The sequence below is a fragment of the Callorhinchus milii genome, unplaced genomic scaffold (genome assembly GCF_018977255.1).
Source record: "Callorhinchus milii isolate IMCB2004 unplaced genomic scaffold, IMCB_Cmil_1.0 Scaffold2, whole genome shotgun sequence".
NCBI classification, from domain to species: Eukaryota; Metazoa; Chordata; class Chondrichthyes; order Chimaeriformes; family Callorhinchidae; genus Callorhinchus; species Callorhinchus milii.
This window is the reverse complement of record NW_024704743.1, coordinates 77,797,979-77,825,956: the sequence shown is the minus strand read 5'-3', so window position 1 is coordinate 77,825,956 and position 27,978 is coordinate 77,797,979.

The window sequence follows — 27,978 nt, the reverse complement described above, 5'->3', positions numbered from 1 at the left end:
TCACGGAGTCTGTTGAGGGAAAGGACACAGGCTCCAGAGTTCCGGATGATCTGCAGCCTATGGAGGGAGGAGTTGGGGAGACCGACAAGCAAGGAGTTTGCATAATCAAGCCTGGATGTAATGAAAGTGTGAATGAAGGTGTCGGCAGCCTGTGGAGTGAGACAGTGGCAGAGTTGGCGATGTTGCGGAGGTGGGGAAGGCAGAGCAGGTCATGGCACAGATGTGTTGCAGAAAAGATAGTTGAGGGTACAAACAAGACTCCAAGGTTCTGGACTGGCTTAGCAAGGTGGAGTGTGCAACCATGGATGGTGATGCTGTCAGTGCCTGAGGTGTGGACGCGCTGAAGGGGCCAATCAGGAGAGCCTCGGTCTTGTTGACATTCAACTGAAGAAAGTTAGCTCTCATCCAGGACTGAACGGAGGGAGCGGGCAGGATGGTAGGGAGTCAGCAAGTCAGAGAGGTAGGAGGGGGCAAGGTCATGATTGGCCTTGAAAGTAAGGACGAGGATCTTGAATTTGATCCTCTGAGGGATGGGGGGCCCAGTGGAGATGGGCGATGGTGGGAGTGATGGGGTTGCAGAGCCTGGTGTGTGAGAATACACGAGCTGTAGAGTTTTAGATGATCTGCAGCTTGTGAAAGGAAGAGTTGGGAAGGCTGATGAGGAGGGAGTTCCTGTAGTCGAGCCTTGATGTGACAAATGCGTGGGTGAAGGTTTCAGCAGCCTGAAGGGTGAGGCAGTGGATGAGTCTGGTAATGTTGCGGAGGTGGTGATAGGCAGTACCGGTCATGGCGCGGATGTGGGGGAGAAAGAACAGTTCACGGTCCAACAAGATACCCAGGTTCCTGACTGGCTTAGTGAGGAATAAGTTGAGAACTGCTGGCTATAAACTTCTGCTAGAACTGTCCAGATCTACAGTGAGAACAGACTGATCGATTATATACCTTCGAACCCGTTTCCCCACCCTCTGTCACCAACCTCATCCTGTCCCTGAAACCCAGCACCTGCTCCCTTGACCCCATCCCCACTCCACTCCTTATCTCTCAGCTCCACCTCCTTGCCCCACTTCTCACAGACATCATCAACCTGTCCCTCTCCTCTGGATCTGTTCCCATTTCCCTAAAAACTGCCACCATCACTCCCACTTTGAAAAAACCCTCCCTTGATGCATCGCAGCTATCAAGCTACCGGCCCATCTTCAACCTCGCCTTCCTGTCCAAGGTCCTTGAAAGAGTTGTCGTCTCCCAGCTGTGCTCTTTCCTCTCCACCCATGCATTATTCGAACCCCTTCAGTCGGGTTTCCGTGCTGCCCATAGCACAGAAACCGTCCTGGTCAAGGTCACTAATGACATCTTGACCATCTGCGACCAGGGCTCCCTCTGCCTCCTCATCCTCCTCGACCTATCAGCCGCATTCGATACGGTCGACCACGCTATCCTCCTCCACCGCTTGTCCTCCCACCTCAACCTTCAAGGTCCTGACCCAACTGTCCAGCGCCTTGGGACGTCCTCCCGACGTGAATGGCGCTCTATAAATGAAATCTTGTTGTTGTTGTTGTTATATTATACAGTATAATGTACTGGCCACAGAATGTACCACTGACCAACTGCAAGCTGTCTCTCAATAGATCTTCAGTGATAGAGCTATAATCATTGGATTCTGAACATTATATCATCATGCACCAATGACTAATAGAACTCTGCCTGTGACCACAACTGTCAAACAAAATAAGACCTACTATTGAAAAATTCCTCAATTAATTTCAAAGCATATATAATTTTTTAAAAATACAGCTTGGAGTGATTTCATGACTATAATCTAATTAGTTGTTCAAGCTTTGTTGGTTTAAGAGGCATCTGAAGCTCTTTAAGAGATCACTGTCTGGATATTGCTCCTGGGTAGCTGTTGTTTTCATATAATGTATCGAGGAATGCACATTATATGTGTATATGTTTGAATAGGGCTATAAACCCAACTTTCATTTTGGACCCTATTATTTCCATTGAAACCCTGTGGATTTTGTATCTAGTGACTATTATCTTGATGGTGGTAAACCACGTCTCCTTGAAGCTAATCTGACTCCAATCCAAGGTGATATGCTTCGCAATGGAATATTAGAACCAAACCAACCCTTTGCAGCGGTCTTGGAAGTCAAGTTCTTGAGCCAGATGGGTCCACAATACTCCAGAGCATTGCTGATGACAGACCAGCCAGCCTAGCTCATTGATACAACTTAATGTCGGAACACTTACCAGGTCAGGGACTTTTCCCACTCAGCTCCTGTTAACCCTGCAAGTCCTAGGTAGGGCAATCCAAGCTGGGCAAGGTGGTCTCAATGGCAAGCTCTGCAGTTTCAGCTAGTTAAATTCCAGCAGTATCCCAATGCACACTTTGGGGTTCCCAGACTTTTGCCAACCTGCGCCTAATACTTCTGAGAATAAGAGAAGTAAGGAGCATTCCTCCAGGGAGAGAATACACAATTCATTCCAAACAAAGCGCCATGCAAAGGTAGCATGCAAATACAAGGTAAAAAAAAATCTGTTTGTTTTCATCCTCCTATTACATATATGTAGATATGAATGATCATACTTCTTGGAACATTCTGACTTTAAAGAATGAAATTCTGCCAATCAGGAAAGTAGCCAACTTACGGAAATGTGCAACCCAGATCTTTTGGGAATTGGGAACATTGCCTGCGGAACATAGTTGTTCAGAGTTAGTAATGTTTATTGTGATGCCCGATTGAGAAGCTGGAGTTTTTGCCATTTGTTTTTCTCTTTTCAGAAGTTTTTGCACAAGCTGGGACTAGCCCGGGACCATGAATATAGTACATAATGCACATTGGTTGAAATACTCTATCTTCATTTTGTACTTTGCTGCATTTTACTGCTGTAAATTGGAGCCACTAGTTCGGATGCTTAAAGAACTGAAAAACCATTAGTACTGATGTTATTTTATAGTGGAACTAAGTTATGCCTTTTTTTGTCATGTCTCTAATATTGTTATGTCAGACTTCAGTGTGTTATGAAATTTAGCAGATGGACTGATAATATGATAATTTATATTGTGTGTTTGACACATGGGGCTAACTTTTGCTGATCACTAATAATTATCTTTCCATTTGATATAGCGCTTCTCATGTCATATTCAGAACATCTCAAAGCACTTACAGAGGTATAGTTTAATGTAGTGACTGTGTATGTGTACGCAAATACACCAGACAATTTACACAAAAATGTTGGCCAAAACTCCCTTCTTCAACAAAAGAGACTCCCTTCTGATTTTGAATAATACCATGGGATCTACCTGAATAAGCAGACGTAACCTCAGTTTAATGTTTCATTTGCAGGCCATATATGTTACTTATGAGACATATTTATGTTATATGTGAGACATCAGGTAACCGTGTTAAATTTGCACTTGTGTCTAGAACAACAGTTTGCAAAGGAAATTAAAAGCACCGGCCAGACAGTCAATCAATGGGAACAGAAGATAGCACACTCTTTGTTAAACTCACAAAGCATGTCACTCAAAACCATACTTATGAGTTATAAGACTTGGCTCACTCGACCAGTAAGCAGCATATTAACCCCCCTACCTCCCAGTCCCATTAGGTATCCTCTATATTTCCCAAAGCATATTGTAATAAGTGACCCTGAACGATTCTTCTGTCATTGATAGTTGTATAATAGGATTAGGAGTTCAGTGACCATTAAGGACATGTGGCCCCTATGCCTGATGTTGATGTTGCCTGGGATGAGTTCATGTGATTAGGATTGTCCATTATCAAAACATTTTCATTGATGTTCTGTGACATTAATGTTACTGTAGTTCATTCTATTATAGCTTAGAGATATCCAGCAGGAAGAAACGCCAATCAAGATGCTGAACAGTATTACATTATTTTGAGTGTTAAATTACAACATGTAAATCTATTACCATTGATGTACTTTTCAGGAATAAGGAGCCAGGGAGTGCTGGGAGGTGACTAAGCACAGTTGAAGAAGAAGGTCTTCAGGAGTGATCTGGATGGGAAAAGAGGGAGCAATGTAGAAGCACTGAGGCAGAGAGTTCCAGAGTTTTGGCATGATGGCTGAAAGAATGGCCACTGGTGGTGGAGCAGAGAGGATGAGGGATGTGCAGAAGGCCAGAGACAGCTGAGTGAAGGCAGTGGGCAGAGAAATGGGTGTGAGCAGGTTGGAGAGATAAGGAGGTGCTAAGCATGAAGTGATTGGTACTTGACTTTGAGAATCTTGAAATCAATCTGTTCTGCAATAGAGAACAGGGAGAGCAAGGTAAGGATGGGGTGATGGGGGGTGGAGTTTAGTATGGGTGAGGATTTCGGCGGGCAAAGTCTTCAATTAATTTTTATGAGTGGTGGAGTTACCAGCGAGTAGGGCAGTGGAAAAATCAATGCAGGAAAAAACAGGAAACTGTGAAGCATGTTGAGATAGGTCAATGTGATAAGGCGGGATATCAAATGCAAGAATTATTACCTCACAAATGAGACCTCTGTGTGTGCCAGTGAGTCTTCACTATAAGTGAGCAGTAAAATTACCTCTAATGTGCACAATGAACAAATGAGAATAAGCCGTCTATAATTAGTTTCTTTTCTGCAAATTCTCCCCAGCTCATTCCGGCTGAAACAGCAAAGAGCCAAAATTGATGAAAAAGATCCACTAAGTTAAACACTTTCAACATTCCACAAGGGACAAGTTGCCATTCTCAGCAAGGAAAATTGAATTACAATTCATTCATAGAGAAAGCCGTTCACAGGAAACATATCATGGAGAATGCCAAGAAATATGAATGATGATCCCAATGAGTGAGAGGGCTATGAATCCATTCAAACAAATGAAGCTGTTTATTTTTAAGAGAAACAGTGAAGGTTATATTATATACCAAAATGATGAGTGAGTGTTTCTGTTAATGAGTAAAGCATGACAGATCTAGAAGTACTTTTTTTCTCATCAGCTGAGTGTCTGGAGTATGTGGAAACCGATCAGCATCCCAACTGGAGTGATTGTTACACATGTGTATGCCACCTACACATGGAAATTTACCCTGTGTCTGGAATGGAATGCACATTCTCTCCCTGGAAAGACACATCCTGCTTACCTAATTCGAGAGAGCATTATTAATAATTACGTTAGAAGGATATTTCAAGGCACTTCACAGAATTCACTGTAAAGTGGAGCAACTATCTGTTTTTGTGGGCAAATGTACAGGTTGGCAAAAGCCAAAGCTTGGATATTGCTGGAGTTTAACCAACTAAAAGTGCATAGCTTGCCATTGCGAGCACTGGGAGTGTTGCTGTATTCAATGATTGGAGAGGCAGATATGATCACCAATTTACCATGTGGGTCTTTCAATTGTATCAATCACTCTCTGTTCATAACTTGTATCACACATTTAGACTATTAAGGGAAATCATTATTGGAATGGGTGGGGAGAAAGAGTGAAAAAGAAAAAGAAACGTGTGTGATGTGATAATTATCACTGGTAATAATAATTACTAGGACACTAAATGTTTTTAAAACATGCCCTTAAAACTTGTCCTAATGAAAGGTTTGGAACCGAACATTGCTCTGACCCCTAACATCAGCTTTCACCCAGATCGCCCACAAATACACAGTCAACCACTTTATAATATATTCTGAGAAGTGCTTTGAGATATCTCAATGATATCTATATGAAATGCAAGAATTATTATTGTTATTGGATCCACTGAAAATTAACTATGACTGATATGTAGTATTGGTGACTGACACTATAGTTATTCTCAACCAAAGCAGTGATTACCTGCTTGTCAGACACTGGCTTCATTTATTTTTTGGCAGGTGATGAGGCGGCTGAAAACTCCAATCACCTATCAAATAGTAGCTGGGAAGAGATACGTGTGATATCAGGTGGAATTGTAACAGCAGGAGGCTCACACTATCCATGAACCTAACATTAAATCTGATACCGTCCTTATCCCAGTTTCAAAATTTCACTTGGTCTTAGTCTGCACAAACATTTGTCTTAAACATAAAGATCGTGGAGAATTGGGGTAGAAATTCTAAAATTCAGCCTTAACTTGGAATCTCCTTTTTAAAAAGCTGTCAAAAACTGACCTCCAAAGTCAGCTTGAATTTAAGAATTTTCCATAATTTTGCATATTATTAAATTTTAGGACAAAATGTTTTCACAGACTAAAATGATGTGGCATTTCAGGTCTCTAATATCCAAAAATACACACATATTTTTCAATAGGAGTCACTTGGACAACATGCTTAGTTTTCTCTTCTCTTGTTCAAGACAATGAGGCCACTTGTAGCTGCTCATAATACCCTCCTGGTTGAGATCAGCTAACTCAGCACTGATGAGGGATCGAAGCCGTGACCCTCTGGGTCTGTAATGGCTCGGATTCACAGCTGGCAATGGCATTCCTCCAAGAGTTATTCAGAGAAATGCAGATATTTAATATTTAAAAAAACACTGCTCCCCATCATATGTTTCTACATCTAATATACAGTGTGCAGCTCCACATAGTGTAATGATATAGAAAAATATGTTTTTTGTAAGGATTCCTATAAGGCTTAAATGAAAACTGTCTAGCAGTCAAAAAGTAATGCTGTTTTTCCATTAAGCAAAATTATATTGCGACATTTTCTTCAGAGAGTGTCTTGATTGATTAAAAATTAGAAGTGTGTGCTCATCCGTCATGTCTGGGGTCACACCCTCCTGTCCATATCGAGATTGCCTTTCACTATGGAATGTTCCTGTTGATTTTGCAATCGTTGGAGCACCTGATGCCAAGTCTCATGGTGATGAGGTTGATACGGTGATGATGGGTTTATTGCTCCACTGCTGTTCCCTGGACCTGATGAATCCTTCACAAATTACACTGGCAGCTTTCCACGGCTGCCTGAGATCGAGTCGGTAAAATAAAGATGACATGTTTGTGCTCAGGCTCTCAAACAGGGCTTCAGTGTATTACCTGGATCTAATTATCTCATCTCTGTTTGACAGAGAGGCTTCTTTGGAATGCTCTCCATCATTGGAAATCTCACCCATGCCCACAATGGTCTAAATTGTTTAAAAGCACAAGGGAGATTATGCTGTGGATTCAATATTCTGTGCTGCCTGATGGCTTGATGTATTTCTGAGTCTCTTGCACCCTGGATGAAAAGTTTGTGCCAATTTTATATTGATCTTTGTGAGCTGTTCGAACGTCATATCCTCATCTGAGCCACGTGAGGATCAGCACTGAAGTCTCTCCACTCTATAACATAGTTTAGGATGTGACTAATTTGAGGATGTTATTGCCTAGCAACAAGACATCATTTATGGCGCATGCCATCTCCTTCAATGAAAAATATTCCTGCAATTCAAATCCACAGATCACTGCTCTGTCTACTTTTCTTTATTTGAAAGTTTTCTATTGGAAGCACAAGTAAGGAATCACATGAATAAATAATACTTATTTATTTATTTGAAGTTGTGCCTTTCAGATCAGGAGAATGTCTCAAAGTGATTTCCAAGATGTACTGCAAAGTATATATTTGACTGTGTGACTGTGTATTGTAAGCAAAATTAAATGATAGAAGTCTAATTTATTCTACTTTAATAAACCGATTCTGAGCTTTTAGGCATTATTTATGAACTGATATAATGTCCAGTAAATTTACTGAATTTGATTATCTGTTGGATGGTGAGTTACTTAGCCATGTCATCATAAAATAATATTCTCCTTTTATAAAGTGACATCACCAAGGAACGTAACATTTAAAGAGAATCCGACAGTCCCTCTGCCTTAGTTTACTGTTGCTGTGAAAGGTTTGGTATATAAAAATAACTTTGGGGGAACCTGAGGCCTACCACTTCTCATAATTTTAGCCTTAAGACCATTGTCTTAAGATTTAAGTTTGTGCAGAATACTGGTCATTTCATAAATTGAGTCTTAATTTGGAAGGTTGTTTTCCTTTTTATAAATGGCAGAAAAACAGCCACCTGATTGAGATTGCATTTCAGCATGGTTTTAAGGGTAAGATTTTTATATGGGAATCAAGCCCGAGAAGGAATAATGGATTAACTTTAGAGATCTGGGTTTGAACGCTGTTCTGATTGATGGGATTCAAATCTCCCCTGTCTGTAAGTTATAAGGTTCTAACATGAGTTTGGGGAGCTTCAACCCAGTTATTGTTGAGTGGGGTTTACAACTCAGAACAGCCAAAAGTTTGACACTAAGGGGGAGAAATTCCACTTGAGTCTAGATTTATCCTTTTTCATAGTATTTTGGAGCATCTGAATAGCAGAGCAAGAAGAACAATAATAATTTGATAATAGTACCTTTCATTTTAGGAAAACTAGCCAAAAAGCATCACAAGAATTATTGTATTGTGTAGTGACAGGCAAAAGTGATAGCCAATTTGCACACAGCAATGCCCCACAATCAGCCATGAAGAAAATGATCAATTTTATCTAGGGATTGTTGGCTAAGATACTGGACAAATTCCCTTCTTTATTCGAATCATGCCATGGGATCTTTAACGCCCTCCTGAACAGGCAGACGGGACCTTGGTTTAACGTCTCCTCTGAAGCACGGCATCTCTAACAATTCAGCACACCCCAGCATTAGCCTAGACCATACAAATTTTGAACTCGTACAGTCTAGGCTAACACGCTCTATACTGGAGTGTTAGCCTGGAGTATACGATTCAGATTTCCTTCATGCGGTTTGAACCGACCACCTTCTGACTCAGAGGCAAGAGTACTACTGATTGAACCAAGCTGACACAGAGAAGAGGGAGATTTATCCTGCATTCAGCTGTGCTTGTTGTTGACACTGGGTGTCCAGAATGAGAAAGTGTCTTATTTCCCAGTACTTAACATCCTTCAGCTTGATGAGCACAAAATTCAACTTATTAAAAAAAATGACAGCTGCAATGCTGAGTCTGTTAAAAAGTGACAGTTGGAGAAGTGACTGATTTGTTAATCTGGACCTTGTTAACTCAGCTGCCCTTACATTCCAGCTCCAGAAAGTGGAAACGAAAGCTGCACAATTTGATTCAGCTCTGATAAACCAGGGACCTCACCTTCCAATTCAAATGTCAACTTCATCCTGAGCATCCTTGCATGAGTACTGCACTCATTTGTTAAGATGACACTCCCTGTAGCAGTTCACATTAGTACTGTTAACACACCTTGTTGGGGGCAAACAGAAGACAAAATATTGCTTAGTGACATGTGCCTGTGAAAACTTCAAACTTTTTAGGACTTGTGCATTCAGTGCCAGGGATAGCAAACATTTATCTATGCAAAGTTGAACAGGACTAGTTTGAAATAGGGAAAAGAAGGCAAATAATCCTTCATTCTGGGATACAGACGCCAAAGCCTGTGAAACAAATAAGCTTCAACAGTTTCAACACTCTTAGATTGATACTTCTGCATTCTGAAGATCTGGGTTTCTAGTGACGCTATTTTTGTCCAGCTACCTATTAAAGTGGAAGGGGGAGATAATTAAAACATTAAATTGTATTTCAATAATTATTTACATAAATAACAATAACCTTAATAAATAATCCTTACATCTGAGATAGCCCCTTTCACAGCTGGATGACAACAACAACAACAACAACTTGGATTTATATAGCGCCCTCCACGCCAGACGGCGTCTCAGAGCGCTTCTCAAAGTGCTTCACAGAATTTAATATTCAATCACTGTATATTTTGTAGGCAAAATTGCATGAATGTAATAATAATAATAATAATCCTTGCATTTGGTTTAGTGCCTTATCACATCTTCTAGACATCTCAAAGCGTTTCACAGAATATACTGTAAAGTGAATTGACTGTATGAAACATTGCTGATACACATCTGTGGAGTGCAGTTTTGCTCAGCTGGTAGCACTCTCGCTTGTGAGTCGGAAGATTGTGGGTTCAAGATTTTCAGGATTTTGTACTCATAGTGCAGGCTGAAGGCTGACACTCCAGTGCAGGAGAAGCTCTGCATTGTCAGAAGTGCCATCTTTAATAATAGTAACAATAATAATAATAATCCTTGCATTTGATATAACGCTTTTCACGTCGGGAGGACGTCCCAACGCGCTTCACAGAACACACTGTAAAGTGAATTGACTGTATATTTGTGGGCGAACGTGGCAGCCAATTGCGCACAGCAATGTCCCACAAACAGTCGTAGATTGAAAATGACCAATTTATTATTGTTTTTGGTTTTGGAGGGATTATTATAATAATTGTGGACTCGTGGAGTCCTGTAGCTCAGTGATTAGAGCACTCGCTTTGCAAGCGAGATACCTGAGTTCAATTCCAGGCAGGGCGAAACCTTGGGCAAGTTTCCTTACTCCACACGCCTAATAATAATCCCTCCATCTTTCAGTTGAGACATTAAATTAAGGTCCTATCTGCCTGTTCAGGTAGATGTTAAAGATCCCATGGCACTGTTTGAAAAGAGAAGGGAGGTTCTTCTGGTGTCCAGGTCAAAATGTTATCATTCACTTCACAAGTGGTAGTGGGACAGATGTTGCATTTTCTAAAAAAACGTGTCACTACACTTAGAAAAATTCTGTCAAGCGCTGTGGGACATCTCGACAACATAATAAGGCGCTGCAAGGAAATGCTAGTGGTAATATTATTGTTGTATACTGACAAAAGTGACTCGAACCCACACATCAGAGGCTGACCATGACATACATTGATATAACACACTCTTCATATATTTGATCATTTTAATAATGATAATCATCATATCCTAGTTTTATTAATTCTTTGTGGGGTGGGGGAGTTCTGTAGGGTAGAGTAGTGCTGGACCTCATTTGGGGAAAGCAAATCAAGTCCACTTTAAAACCTATCTAACACCTCATTGCTTGGGCTAACTGAGCATTTGTAGGCAGCAGCTTGTTTAAGAAAGACCTGGGCTCGGACCAGGGTGTGTGAGGGGATATACGACACACAGGATAGAAGGAAAGCAACTATGGGTTTCTGTATATTGTTTTTATTCAGTTGGTTTTGATCCTTGTGTGAATACAATTCCTTGTGGTCAGTCTGGTGCATTAGTAGCACTCTCGCCTCTGAGTCAGAAGGTTGTGGGTTTAAGTCCCAATACGGGACTTGGAATCAAGTAGTCTAAGCTGACACTCCAATGCAGTACTGGGGATGTGGTTCATTGTCAGAGGTGCCATCCTTTTTTGAGTGAGACATTAAACTGAAGTCCTGTCTGCCTGTTCAAGTGGACGTGAAGGAAACCATGGCACTATTTGAAAAGAGAAGGGAGTGTCTCCCTCTGTCCTGACCAACAATCCACCCAAAAAAATCAATATATCCTATGAAGCACTTTGAGATGCTTCAATGACTTGATAAAGCGCTATACCAAATGCAAGGATTATTATTATTAATAATAAAATGCTGCAATGAGTTCCTAAAAGGGAGTTTAGCAGGAACGTCTTCACCCAGAAGATGGTAAGAATGTGGAACTTACTGTCAGCAAAAAGCATCAACCTATTTAAGAGGAGACTCAGTGCATACGTGAGGAAAGGGGAAAGGAGGATGAGGTGATTATGAGGCTGCCCTTATGGAGTATAAACACTGGCAATGGACTGGTTGGGATGAATAGCTTGTTTCTAGGCTGTATCGTTCTATGTGTGAAAAAAATTGCTTTTTCATCTGAATATGTTAAAGCCAATCATCATCAGAATAATAACTTTGAATCATAGCTTTGAAGTTGAGAAACTGTGTGGTTACTTTTTTTTAACATGAAAGAGTTGATTTGATATGGAGCAAAGCTGAATCTTGAAAAACTCCACAACAAACACACCTCTGAATGAAGCATAGCCACTGTGAATGAGCTGGAAATAAAATTCTACAGCCCATTTGGCCAAATCTGAGCAATGAAAAATTAACAATTAAAAAAGAGTAATAAAAGTTATTAAGCAACCCAGTGAATCCTCCCGATATGAACCTGTGGTTGTTTGTATTTTGCAAGAGATAGAGTCCGTTTAAACTGGGTCTGACTCGTGTGCTATATGGGTCTACGACATTATTGTCCAACCCCATTTTAAAGTGTCCTCACTTGAATTTCCATAAATATTTCATCCTGATCCTTTCTCCGAGACGTTATTACAGTAATTTATTTACTGATGACTGCCGATGTAAATCATCCTGAGCAGACTGACTCGGTGCTTGGGTTCTCAGCTTATGAAACTGATCAGTCAGTCATCGAAATTGTCATTGTGCCGCTTTTAGGATTACAACTCTTCCTCCCCCCCCATCCACACACACACACACACATCTACCCATCCCTCTCATAACATGGTCTGTTTGAAAAAAAATCTTTAAAGGTATTTGCAAATATATTTTATAAATCAAAGCTTGGTGAAATAATAGTGTAGAAGCTTTGCAATGAGGAGGCTTTGTCAACTGAGGAACTGAGGCACCCAGAATTTTAGTAGTTTATTGGGTTATTAAGTTAATCAATAATTTCCCATTAACAACAGCCAGATGCTACTTTTAAGAACTGGCTCTGAGAGTCAGGGCTTGCTACCTCTCCAGCTTGAATTCCTTGCCAGTAACTCACTCTCAAGATCATGATCCATGCTGCAACTGCAGCTATTGGAAGAGGGATGCAGGTGACTAAACTTGGGAAATCTCCGCAAGACAAGATGTATTGAGACCTAGTGCAAAATGACGAATTCTAGTGCGGGCTCACCACAAAGAGACATATTGATTTTTAAATGATTAATAAGGACAAAATAATTGTATTTCATTAAGATGGATGGGATTTCATTTAGTCTGTCTTCTCCTTTCCACTTCAGATGGGAAAAGAAATCAAGTCATCATCTGTGGCACCTTATGTTACACTGCTATGGCAACAAGGTCATTGATTAAGTGAAAGAAGTTTCCTTGCACTGAGCTGGTCCCTTGTGGCTTTTGTTGGCTAAGACAGTGTAGCTGAAAGGAAGGCAAAAGTTACTGACATTATTGGGCTGTGGCCACTAGTCAGTGAAACAGATTAGAGAGGAAAATGTGTTAAATGCCATGTGACAAGATTTCAGAGATTTCAAAATGGCATTAACTCTTTCACTGCTGGGCTTCTTCCTTGCTCATTGCCGATCATATATGCTAACACCCCAGCGAGCTGTTTGAATCCCTGCCCATCGTAACTGGGATTAGTGTTACCTTGGGGAAGTCCCCTGAGTTAAATATCCCAATATAGATTTTCAATCCTGCTCATGGCCTATGACATCAAGTTATTTATTATTATTAATAATAATTATTAATTATTACTGTTATTAATAATAATAACAGCATTTGATATAATGCCTAATCATGTTGTAGAAATGTCTCAAAGCCTTTCACAGGCTTTATTGGAAGTCATAGTGATTGTTCATTTCTAGGCAAAAAAATTATATGCATAAGTGACAAGATATTATTTTCAAGATGCAATGAGCTTTTGAGACATGGTACATAGTTATTGCATCTCACGATTTTCGTGAGCCAAGCTGGTTCTTCAACACACACAATATGAACAGCACAGTAGCCTCCCCTCACACTCCCTACACTTGCCCCCCAGCTGCCATCTGTCCCCCATCTAGTGAGTAATTCAGGTTACATAAATGCATAAAGAGAGTTAAGACATGATTAAAATATAAGAATCCATAAAAATGTGAACCTATTGTCTGATAATCTGCATTTAAAATAACAACTAATTTGATTATCCTGTGGGATCGGTTCTGATTTACAACCCATTGAATTGAGTGATGTTCACTCTTTCACAAATTGGACATTTACTTTATGGCTGTTTGTGTGTAAATTGGCTGCCATGTTATCCGAATTGTTAATAATAACAATAATAATAAGCCTTATCACATCATCGAAATGTCTCAAAGCGCTCCACGGGATATACACATTCTCCACAAATACACAGTCACTACTATTTACAGTAAATTCTGTGAAGCATTTTGAGACATTTATGATAAGCACATCAAAGGCAAATATTTTATTATGATACACTACTGTTCTTTAATCCTCTGTTAAAACAGGTATATACATTGCCCTGAGCTAGAAGGATTTGGGTGTCGCCACCATTTGTTGTGGAATCCTGTAGCTCAGTGCTTAGAGCACTCGCCTTGCAAGTGAGAGACCTGGGTTTGATTCCCCAGCAGGGCAAAACGTTGTGCAAGTTTCCTTACTTCATACGCATCTGTTTACCTGGCAATTGACTAACAACCCGGTTATTAGTCAATTGGCAGATCGCTTTTCCGGGGGTAATAATTCCTTCAATAAAAATCATATTTGGTTGCTCAATCTATGTTTGTGGGACACTGCTGTGCTCAATTGACTGATATACAGTCAATTCACTTTACAGTATATTCTGTGAAGTGCTTTGAGACATCTAGTAATTATTATTATTTGTCCCAGTTAGAAATAGATACGTGCTCTGTGCAAAACTGGGAGTATTCATATTCTAGCACACAAAAGTGTTGCCCCCTCTCACCAAGCAGCTTATCAGTGTTTCTTCTATCCAGCACAGAAGTGGATGAATATTCTGTAATTCCAGAATTTTTGGCCTCAACAACAAAATTATATTTGTAGAGCACCTTTCACGTTGGGAGTATGTCCCAAGGTGCTAGACAATTAGAGTTCTGGACCTGAGCTGGGGGTCGGGATCAGGGAGGGAGTGCAGGAGGGGAAGCAGGGTGATCAAAAGCACAGTCGAAGAGGAGGGTCTTGAGATGGGTCTTGAAGGAGGCAAGAGAGGGGACGAGGCAGAAGGACTGTGGGATGGAGTTCCAGAGAGTGGTGGCAGAGTGGCAGAAGGCCTGCCCGCCAATGGTGGGGCAAGCGAGGCGGGGGACGTGAAGCAGGCCAGAGCCCGCTGAGCAGAGGGAGTAAGCAGGATGGTAGAGGGTTAGGAGGACGCAGATGTAGCGGGGAGCAAGACCATGGAGGGCTTTGAAGGTGAGGACCAGGATCTTGAACTGTATCCTCTGTGTGATTGAAAGTCAGTGGAGTCAGGCGAGGATGGGGGTGATAGGGTCACGGAGCCTGGTGTGGGAGAGGACATGGGGTGCAGAGTTCTGGATGATCTGCAACCTGTGGAGGGAGGAGTTGGGGAGGCCAACAAGCAAGGAGTTTGCATAGTCAAGCCATGAAAGAGTGTGTGAGGGTTTTGTCGGTCTGCAGTGTGAGACAGTGGCAGTGTGAGGCAGTCTAGGAGTATCTATGCAGAGTTTTATCCAGGAGGGTGGGTGGAGTTCATGATACTTATGTGTAATGGATAGAGTGGGTTTGATGATTCGAATGACCTTTTCTCTTCTAATGCTTTCTCATTTTGTCATTTGGAATTGAATTGCTATTTCTCAGAAAAAGGCATGTGATATGGAAGGGACCAATAGAAAATGTATTCTAAAGTGTGTGGGAGTAGTAAAAAAAATGCTTCGCCCTGTAAATAACTCAGAATAGATGTGCAATTATGCAATTATGATTTATAATTCCCAAGTCACGCATTGATTACAGGAAAGGTAGAGCTTCTACATGTGTCACAATGACAGGGCTTTGTGCATACAGGGCTTCTGTGACATGTGCAGCAAATTGTGTTTGCAGGTGGCAGCTAGACTCAATTGGTAGCACTCTCACCTCAGAGTCAGAAGGTTATGGTTCCAAGCCCCACATTGAGACTTTCAGTTCATAGTCTAGGCTGACACTCCAATGTAATACAGAGAGCAGTGCTCCACTGTCAGAGGTGCTGTCCTTCAGATAAAATGTTATAACAGGATCCCGTCTGCCTGTTCAGGTGGACCTTAACAATCCTATAATACTATTTAAAAAGAAAAGAGTTTCTTCTGGTGACCTGGACACAAATAGAAAATTTACTACGGGAGTAGTAAAAAAATATTTCCCACTATAAATTATTCAGAAAGGCCTTAGACCCATCAGAGTAAAATGATCATTCACTTTGTTGCTGTTTGTGGGATATTGTTGCGTTTAAAAATGGTTGGTGTGTCTGCCCATATCCATACACCTCCATCCATAAGCCTTCATCCTCTATACCTCCATTTTGTAAAACTCCTTCCCAGAAATCACTTCACCTTGCACCTCCACTCCCCTGTCTTTGAAACCTGGCCAAAAATGTACCTTGTGGAGTCCTGTAGCTCAGTGGTTAGAGCACTCGCTTTGCAAGTGAGAGACCTGAGTTCAATTCCAGGCAGGGCGAAACCTTGGGCAAGTTTCCTTACTCCACACGCCTAATAATAATCCCTCCAAAAAAAAAACAATAATAACTTGGTCATTTTCAATCCATGACTGTCTGTGGGACATTGTAGTGCGCAATTGGCTGCCGCGTTCGCCCACAAATACAGTCAATTCACTTTACAGTATATTCTGTGAAGCACTTTGGGACGTCTAGAAGATGTGAAAAGTGCTATATCAAATGCAAGGATTATTATTATTATTATTTTCAAACCATATCTTTAGTCAACTTCTCTTAAAATCCCTTTCCTTCCTTTCTTGCTTGGTCATTCACTCCATGGCTGTTTGTGGGACATTATCGTGCAAATTGGCTGCTGTGTTTGCCCACAAGATACAGAGTCACAGCACTTTACTGCAAAATCCTGTGAAGAGATGTCTTGATGAAGTGCTATATCAAATGTAAGGATTATTATTAATATCCTTATTACCATTGTAAAGTTGTTTGAGATATTATATCTTAAGTGAAAGGCACTGTAAAGGTGCACTGAACTTTATGGTCTTTCACAAGGGATTCAGTGTAGACCAGTTTCCTGGTCAGTTGCCCAGCTCATTCCATTTCCTGTGCCAAGTACTTTTTAATGGATAGACTGAACCAAGTATTGCACTGCAATAAAATGCAAACCTAGTCTTAGATATGTCTCTGGTTAATATAATGTCGATATTTGAGATATTTTGACATATGATAATGCTAAATCAAATGTAAGGATTATTATTAATATTATTAGATACACTACTGCTCATTAGTCCTCTATTAAGAGATGTATATTGAACAAATTAAAAATAATATCAAAGTAATGAATGGGCATATTGTATAAATTTACTGAAAAGGGAAAAAGGGTTTTGGAGACAGGACTATTATACCTCTGGAAAGGCAAACCTGAAACAAGTGGAACAGAATCTGTGCTCGGAATAAAATGCCTAATAATGAAGCAGCTGTTTTTTTGCCCCCTGCATCTGCTTTAATTGTGACTGCACTTTAATTGTGATGTTTTTGCAATCTGCAGTTTTTGCGGGCTGTGCAGACAAAACAAATTACCCTCAGAGGCCTTACAAGATGGATAGATCCTGCAGAGTGCTGGGAAACAAACGCAGTGCTAGATTAATATTCAGCCCTGACTTACACATCTCACGTCTCTTATTGATTGCCCTGAAAAGTACCAGAACACATTGTAAGTACTGCACTCCATTACAAAATACTGCACCGGTTTGGGTTAAAAATACATCTAAGTTGCTATTGAATGGAAGGGTCAAATTAGAAATTTAGAAAAAAAAGTAGACATACACTCACCCTCTGTTATCCGCAGAATTGTAATACAGCTGCAATTTGAAGGTGGAGATTCATGACATCCTTCTCATTTATCAGTTGAGTTTTATAGTTAACTATAACCGTCTCCTGAATATAGGGATTACTGACTATTAAGCACAGTTGAAGACCTTCCTCTTCGATGGTGCCTATGGTCACCTCCCCCTCCTTCCGGCTCAGCATCAAACTCCGCAACCCTGTGTAAAGGGTGCTGTAGAAATATTATTCTGGAATGATCAGATGATTAGCAGGAACTTGTAGAAGGATATTCTTTAGTGGTTCTTATCCAGAAATATAAAATGGTCACACACCTCTACATATTGACATTTACGCTATTGTAGGGTTGGTACATAATATTTAACACTTAAAAAGAATGTGACTCAAACATGTGGGCTCAATGAGCCTCTGGGCCTTTCTCTGTTCTTTCCTTATAAGGATCTATGTATAACAACAAGAGGCACTGTCAAATAGACATTAAAACATCATTGGAGAATGGAGCTTGGCAATTCTGTTGTAAATTGGAAAATTCATGTGACACGTGGATTCTCGATTGACTTCTACACAACTAAGGTTTGAAATGGAACTGCATAAAAAGGTGGAGGGAATGTGGAGATACGTGGACATCTTTTGCAGGAATTTGATCTAGAAATTTGGCCAATATTGGATAAGGAAGGTTGAAATCATATTGTGTGCTTATATCTCTGGAACCTGTCCTAATATAAAGCAAAATACTACTCCCAACTTCCAGAATAAGGCAGCTCTCATTCAGACAATATAGCTTCCTCTATTGTTTAGATACACATATGGGACACACTCCAGCAGTTTTCATCTCCCTCAATCCTGGGTATCAAATCTCTCATTTCTGAGTTGGAAGGTTGTAGATTCAAGCTCCTTGCTGAGCACTTTAGGCTCATTGTCTAGCCTGAAGACTCTTGTACGGAGACCCCAGTACAGAGAAAACTCTGTGAAGTGCTTTGAAAGATTTTGATGTGATAAGGTGCTGTATCAAAGCCAAGAATTATTATTGTTTTTATATCCCTCTGTTTAATCAGGAATCTGTTAATTTCTTTATTTGAATGCGTCAACAGTCCACATTCATTCAATGGCGATCTGTCAAGTGGATGTGCCTTGTACGGTAAATGTCTTTGTGAGAATGAGAGAAGCCATTAGAGGATATATAGTAAAGACATTGTTGTTACATTAATTATTTAAAATGACGGACATGGGAGGAATATTTCCTCAATCTTGTATTACAGTGGGCTTGGTAAGTACTTAGAGCCACGCAAGACAACTTTGGAAGCACTGTTTAAATGGAGACCCATTTCACCACGTTTACATTAAAATGAAGAAAAGAGAATTAATTATTTAACTTCATCACTGCACATTAGTCTTTAAAGTCTACTTTAATTTACTCTAAATTTGATTTTAACACAGTTTTGTAATAGATATGGACCTAATCACTCTTTGAAATAGACCAAACTTGACCTTATGTTTCTAGATATCATCTCCTTATTTGCAGTCTACCACTACCCCTTTGAAAGGGTTCGAAATGAGACTTGGGCAGATTGGTTTCATGAAAGATTCATCCTGAGCAGCTCTCATTATTAAAATGCAGTATGTTACACATCATTACATTGTGGTGGACTTACGTAGCCTGCCATGCACTCAGTTAAATCACAGATAATTTAGAAGCAGAATCAATTGGGATGCTAAAAGGGAAGATAGATGGGAATGGGTAAGTAAGGGTATAAAGGGATATAGAGAAAGGGTGAGGAAATTGGTTTAAAAGATCTACCACTTACAAATAAAATTTGCTGAACAGCTAGATGGACCAAATGGCTTCCTCATGTTCCTCTCACATAATGTAGACTTACCTGAGATTCTGGTGAATTGAATGCCAGAGTCAGTGTTGCAGTATGAAAATGCATTCAAGACCTTCAGAAATAATGATTTGAGTATTTCTGCATGCACTGTGCAGCATTGTCTGGATGAGACGTTAAACCGAGGCTCCGTCTACCTCTTAGGTGGACGGTGAAGATTCCATGGCACTCTTCGAAAATGTAAGGGAATTTCTTCCAGTGTCCTGGCCAACAATCCACCGAAAATAAAATTCTACTTCATTGGCTGTTTGTGGGACATTGTTGTAGACAAACTGGCTGCCGTATTCACCTAAAATACACAGTGACTTCATAGTAAAATCCCGTGAAGAGGTTTGAGGTGTTTTGATGATTTGATAAGGTGTTATTCAAATGAAAGGATTATTATTAATGAGGGGTATTTTGATAAAACCATTTAAAACAATCGAATAGCAAATGTAACAATAAGGCGCTTTACGAGCCGTGTTCCCCAAAGAACACACATTCATTCCAATTGAAATTATACCTTATAAACTGCTTTGAGACATCCTCCTGACGTGAAATGGTGCAAAATCAAATGGAAGGGATATTATTTTTATTATAAAAGTTCAAAAAAACTACCAGGAGAAATCCACAGTTCCAATCCTTGATTATGAATTTAGATGGGCAGCTGCAACTTTCAGTATTTTGTGCTGTGCTCTGGGTAATCCTGCCAATGGCCCCAAACAGGATTTGTCTAAATTCCAACGGGAACTCAGCTTCCTCCTCCATCACCAGAATTGTAGAGAAAACTGAACTAAAAGACAATTTTTCTGTTCTATTTCCCATTGAAATGATCTCTTGTGTATGGCAGACATGTCCAGCAGGTGACTATCATCCTGGGCTTGTTGGTGAGGTCCCATTACGAAACTAGCTTCAGAAAACAGTCTGGATGTCACAGTTTGAACTTTCCAGAGACCAGAGACAAGCGTAAAGAGGAATATTTATTTAACACTGTTAAGAGTTTTGCCACACAAATAAGTATACAACCTCACTGTTCATATCCCTTTACTTCAGTACCATTTGTTAACCGGAATTTTGACCCTGGTGTCCAGGCTCACGTGTTGAAGAATGAGCACTTAGGCAATGACCGGAGGAAAGCCATGGTCAGTGGATCTGCACCCCAGTATGAGCCAATACCGACCGGAGTGGAGATAATTGTAGGTGGAGAAACTTTGATCATACGGCTCCTGTGTATTCTCTATAATTTGTACATGTGGGACATTTTAATTTGGGGAGGGATAAGCACAAAAAAAATGATGATGCAGGCGTTAGTTCATGTTTAAGATGATGGCTGATGCTTGCTTTGTTTTTACCGGTTGGGGTGTTAATTATCACCTGTAGACTGTGAAAGCAACAGGAATAATCGCAGACTATGAATACGTGTCTTCTTTTAAGTTAAGTCATATCCTTAACTTCAGCTTTTTATCATGCGTATGCAGGTCAAACACATTATATATGGCAGGTGTCACAATTAATTTGCCATTCTATCCAGAAACACAGGGAGCTAAAACTCTCCATCCAGGAACATGAGCAGATAACCCTTATCCATCTGTGATCAGATCTCACCTGTCATCTTCCTTTCGCTGTTACAGGTGTGGAATATAATCCTACAGTCATTTATCACTACTGGCATGTTCGAAGGGGTCCAGGCTGTTAGTTTACACATGCCATTGCTTGCCGAAAGATTTTATTTAGTTTTTCCATAAGCTATGAATTTAATAGAGTGATTTTTTCAGGGGGGTAGGTGGCTGTGCCCTATTAATTGAATATTTGTTGTAATAATTGTTGTTTCTCCAGTTGAAACCATATTGGAAGTATTGTTAAAGGGAAGGAACATACTATAAATTCTCCGGTATCCTGAGGCATCCCATGGCAGCTGCTTAATGATACATGTATCATTATATTCGGGTGTAGTTGCAGGGCAAAACAGACTTGATTACACTACAGACAATTGTTTTGCAATAATACAGAACCATTTTTCATTATGTTTCTCTCAGCAATGGAAGGATACTGGTAATTTTTTATCTGCTTCCTTTGAATGATGTCTTACAATTGAACTTTTTTGGGGGNAAAAAGAGGCTCTTTTATATCATTAAAAATGTAAGACATACCTCGTATATTCACAAATTGTATCTGTTGCGTCAAGTTTCAATCAAAAGTGTTTGAAAATGAAACTTTGTGGTATGTTTCGCTAAGATTTTTTAATTAACGCTCAGTCACATTTCTGCGATCTTGAGAGCTGAATTCAGGCCTCGCCTTTAGCATCGAGCAAGAAAGTTTAAGCCCCCTCAACTTTAGAAGGGCAATTACTCAGTACCCAGAGTCTTGAGTGAAGGATGTAAATTATCAGCTTGTTGCAGTCAAGCGTAGAGAAAAGCATGACCAAAGAACTAAACTGAGTCTGTGGTTCAATACACAGGGCGAATGTTCACATTCATACGCCTGGAGTCAAAATATTGTGAAGCAGGTGGAAATTGCTGTGGAATTGGCCATCCCATGCCAAGGCAGAGTATTGATAAACAGACAAAGGGCTCGCAGAGCCAACTAAGACTCAGAGAAAAACTTTTATTTAATGTTATACAAAAATAGTCGTTACACCAGACTGTAATTATTGTGAATCGTTTTGAGATGTTTTGTCTTTATAGGAGCTGTTAAAAATGATAGTTTTTTTTAAACTGGAATGGAGGGAGGGAAGGAGCAGCTATAAGTCAGTGATGTGTCTGAAAATAAAAGCTTTGTTTTGAGATGTGAATTCTTGGGTGAATGGGCATTCTGATTCAGCGGAGTGTCTAGCAAGACACTTTACTTGGTTTGAGTACTGAGGATTGCACAGCGAGGTAATCAGTGAGTCGGTACCGTTCACAGGTCACTCATCACATCTGCCTCGACAAGTTTCATTCAATATGAAGGTGAAGAAAAAAATGTTGCAAATATTTCTCAGTATCTAGCACCTGCTCCAGCACATACTTGACCCAGCGACCAGCAGGCTACAAACTGAACTGAACTATTCCAGGAACTCAAGTTAACTCAACACTCCCCAGTTTTACGACAATGTCTTATACCTTGCGTGACTATACTGCTATGGCCATTATAACCAATATAGCCAGTTCATGGTATGCTCTTTTGCTCTGAAATAGTGCAATAAGTTCACTAAATCTCCACATAAAAACACTGTATAATTTAAATTTCAGAGGTGCAATCACAGAGAGATTTGCACTTGAGCCCTGGTGTCTGAGACGGTGGTATCAACAGAATAGACACACGAGGTATGACTTAACTCAATTTTCACTCAGAAATGGTTCCTTGAAATGTTTTCAACTGTTGAAGAGAACTGGCTTACTAGTAGTAGTGGTTAATGGACAGGGTTCTCCTTTGCCTCCAGTGCAAGTGGTCGGTACAGGGAATATAAACCAGGTAATAAATAGCAATAAACAAATGGAACAATTTCTGGGTTTGAGTTTGAAAATGTGATTGATTACAATGTGCAGCTAAGTGAGCAGGCAGCCACACTGTCAAAATCTGTTTCAGGGATATGCATCCATCCAGAGAACTCACTCCATCCTTTACCCTTATTATCTGATACATACCAGACATAATTTATTCAAGTGTCAGTGAGCACGTGTGGAGCATTCTACAAGAAGCACGGCACATTAATGTATTTGTGGTGCATGATCTGGAGACATCAACTTTAAGCTGGGACATCCAATCCTTTGTGGAATAATTAAGGAACTATCAGGATAATCCTATATATGCGAGGATGGTTAGTTTTTGACAATCATAGCAATTTATTTTATTCTGTCTCAGGATATGGTGATATGGGCAGTGCCAGCAATGTATGTCCATCTCCAGCACCTGAGTAGGTACTGGTGAACCTTCTTCTGCAGTCCTGTGATGATGTTGCTCCAATGTTGGAATTCCAGGATTTTGACCCAGAGACAATGATACCATGTAAATGAGAAAGAGGCGGGTTCAATGATAGAGCCTTGAGGTACACTGCAGGTGATTGAGACTACACTTTCAATGTGATTCATTTTTTAAAAAAAATTATATTAATAATATTTTAATCCGAGAAATCTCAATTTGGATCATATCTTGTTAATGCTTTAAAGCCCCTAAACAAAATATTCAGAAATGAATCTGGAGCGAGGAACATCCTTTCACACTTGAAAATCTCCTTTGTAATTTCTTGTCACCTTTTCACGCCACTACTGGGCTTCATTTCTGGCAGCAGATTGTAAAAGTTATCTGTCCACATTTCCTGACCCCTGTATTATGGAATTCATTCACTCATTCATTCATTCTATTTCTTTGCCTGAAGATATCTTCATACACTGCATGTGTGAGCCTGTAATTGGAGCACTCTATTGCTTGAGCATAATTGATATGAACTTTGCTTTAAATCTCTCCATCATACAAATTAACTCACAGTGAGCGACAAGCCAAATCACATCAAAAACAAAATAATTTCTCCCTGGATTTTTATTCCAACCCCCACACACCTCCATAAGCTATCATTGTTTTTGGTGCACTTCCTTGGTCTGCCAATGAGTAATTTCATCCTGTACCTCGTGCTCACAAGTTGGAGCAAAGTCAGAGGTTTGCCTCCCGCGCTTAAGAATAATTTATTTCAATGCTTTAGGAATTGTTAAATTTAAACTACATGTTAGACTACGTTGTTTAACATCACTGAAAGGTAACTGTTGTGATTTAAAATATATTGAAAGCATGCAGCTACTCTAGTATTCCTTCCGGTGGCATAATACTGTAGTGTCTTTTATTGACGAAGCATATAATGGAGCTGGTTATTATGGAAGTTCAAGTAGTTTGAACGCTGCACAGGACATTGAAAGAGATGTCAAATGGTGCAAAGTAATCAATGCTACCTGTTTTATTCTTTTAACCAATCTTTTATCTCTATTCTCCTCTCCTGAACTCTTAATGTTCTACAACAGTCACAGTTACCTCACCTAAGACATTAGTCACATGTGATTCTAAACAGAATCTCAGTGGATCATGTCACAAGATCATAAGATCACAAACCAAGATTGGTTTGAATGAAGAAGGCCCTTCGGCCCATTTGATCTCATTCTTTCAGAAAACCCAACCTACTGTCCTTCCATCACAGGGTGAAGCTGCAGTTCAAATGAGTCCACTGTCCTGGCCTCAACCATCCATCCTGGCAATCTGTTCCAGTCATTAATTAAGATCTGAGTAAAAAATATCTTCCCGGTATTTGTCCTGCCTTCCGTTACTCTAAACCTATGTCATCTTATTCTACTGTCCAACTGCATCTAAAGTATTGATCAGGATTTGATCAAGGTTTACTTTTTCAATCCCATTTAAAATTGTATACATGTCTATAAAGTTCCCTCTGAATCATCTTCTTTCAAGACTGAAGAGCCCTATCTTATCTAATCTTTGCTAATTACTCATTCCTCTAATACTGGGAATTATGTTGTGCGCACTGGCTCCCTGAAAGGTCTCAAGATTTTCATGGAATAAAGGCAGGGGTAGGGGGTCAATTTGGAGGGGGGAAGTGGCACAAAAGCCAAAACAATGCACAAAGGCAGTCCTGCCCTTTCATCTAAAACCTGGCAGCTCCGTGGTCACCTCCAGTCCCCAGACGTGGGGTGAGGGCTGCTAGTCTGGCCAATAGCTGTGGATTGCTAGCCACTCATCAGCATCTTGGTGGCAGTGGTAATGGTTTTACTCTCGTCCAGGCTCCCGGCTTTCCCACCATGAGCTGAGTCACCTGAGTGGCCTGCGCAATGAGGAAAGTAGCAGTGTCTGTGCTTGTGCTGGGCAGACCATCCCCTGTTTCCGCTTGTGTATAAGTGCTTATAAAGCCAACATGCAGCTGTATGAAGGGTAAATGTATGTCAGCAGATTCCTGGGGACCCAGCAATAATGTGCTTGTGCTGGTGGTGTTTTTTGGTCTCCTCCTTCTCCCTCTGCAAGCAGGTTTTTGTGTGTGTGTGTGTGTATGTGTGTGTGATGGAGTGGGGTGGGGGAGTGCGGAGACCCTAGACAACTGCTGGACACCAGATAGACATCCACTGCCCATAGATTTTCAAAAAAAATCAGGAGCTATTTTGCTGGAGAGCATGGGAACCATTCGAGCCACTCGGGAAATTTCCCACCAGTCGCAGTGTCCAGAATTGTATGCAGTCTTCAAGGTAACCAGAGACTGAGTATGACGTCTTCGTATCTAAACTCACCCACAAAATATAATCAATACACTTTACAGTATATTCTGTGAAGCGCTTTGAGATGTCTCGAAGACGCGATAAGGCGCTATGTCAAATGCAAGGTTTACTATTATTATTTAGCAATAAAGCTCAGCATCCTGTTAACCTTATTTACTGCAGCCTCACGCTGTTTTGACCCAGCGAGCAATGATTCAACAACAACAACAACAAAAACTTGCCTTTATATAGAACCTTCATTCAGGGAAGCGCCTCAGAGCCCTTAGACTATGGTGTGTGAGGACTGTGAGGAAGGGACATCACATCTGAGCTTAAAATGATGCACACTATAAATAACATTTGATATACATGTTTTGGTTATCAAGTTGAGGGAAATCACTGTGGTCATTATTTTACACTGATCACTCAAAATAGCAACATTTTTGCAAAACATATTACTACACGGTATCACTGGCCAGAAACATTACTAAATTGTATCACTGGCCAGAAATATATTACTACAACAACTTATATTTATATAGTGCCTTTCAAATGGAACAACATCTTGGAGAAATTTACAATGGTGGGGAGCATGCTGGGCAGGGAGGGAGGAGAGAGTGGGGTGGGGGGCAAAGGAGGTGGTTATAGGCATGGTAGCACTAATCAGAAAGGTTACTGTATCACTGATCAGCATAATCAATATCCTGGTGTTTTCGCTATCCTTTTACCAAGTGTTGGCAATAAATGCTTCCAGATCATATACTGCAGTGGAGGCCAATCAATTTGGTTGGCCAACAAAAAAAAATTCTTGATTGAATATTTCTTGATTTAAGCCATCGAACATGGATTTGCTCATGTGGAAGTTTGGGGGTCTTTCTTGATGGCTCTGCAGGCCTGAACTCTTCAAAATTCTGTATCCTTACTCCATTTTTGGAGAGTCAGGCAGGTGTTTGACACATGTGGAAACCATCACCATGCTTAAGAGTATCTAAATGAAACTGAGAATTCCATGCATCCCACCTACACATGGAAATACCCAAAATAGATTGTTGGAATGGAAAGTGCACTCTCTCCTTGGAGGGATGCACTCTGCTTACCTAAATCCAGAAAGTATTAGGCACAGGTTGGCAAGAGCTAAGGCTTGAGGGCCCCAGAGTGTGCATTAGGATATTGCTGGAGTCTATCAAGAGCACACACCAACTGTACCATGATGACTGGATACACCAAATACTCATGTAATCTCCCTGACTGAAACAAACTTGCATGAGTTGTTATAAAATTATGGATACTTTTGCACAATTGGCCTGTCCTGATCTGAATTGAGACATCTTATGCTGGACTCTTACAACCATCAAAGTGAGGAGGCATTCACCCCATTAGACTGGGCTGGATTAAAAACCCAGAACATCACAGGTGAAAGTATGTGCATATAAAATTGCAAGGCACTAATCCAAAGCACAAAATGTAAATGTTGCAAATCATATAATTATGCTGAAATGCCAGATGCCGTATGTAGTGCCTTTAGTAATGTTGGCCGCTAATGGGCTTTTCCCATTACAATAGCATATCAGTCTTGTTCAGTGTAGATCTTTCATCTCCGAGTTCAAACCCCATTTTGGGTCTTTGAACACACAATTTAGGTTGACATTCCAATACTGCGACACAATCCGGCGTGCAGGGCACTATAGAAATCCAAGTTGTTGTTGTTGTTGTTACAGTGCTGGAGGAGTGCTGCATTGTTGAAGGTGCCATCTTTTGGCTGCAACGTTAAACTGGAGTGCTATCTGCTGGTTCAGGTGGATGTTAAATGGCCAACTATGGCCAACAATTGTTAGAAAATAAAATCAGCCAAATCTGTAAGGAAATAACGCTAATTCCTCTAACCAGATATCAGACTGTTTTATTATTATTCGTTCGTTCGTTATTCCCCAATATCCCGATGGGTCAGACCAAAGGCCGGTACAATCAACAGATCTTATAACAGAATAACACCACTATAGATATCTCAAGTTCAAGAGTTCAACACTGTCTTTACAGCACACAAGTTTGATTCTTCATGCTTTCAGTCTTCTTGCTTACAGCTTTCAATCTTCCATCTGATATCCTCAGTCTTAGTGTTTCTAGCTCTCAGTCTTCCATCTCCGTACCCTTGTCTCCGCAGCCCGGGATGGCCCCATCTCCCGTATCCTTGTCTCCGCGACCCGGAATGGCCCCGTACACAAAGTTATCAGAACTCTTATACCAATGTTCATCCAATCATGGTGCGGATATTAGATCACCCGGTCGAAATCATGCTGGGTTCACGTGAACATCTCATGGGGTGTACGTGCCTCACACACACAA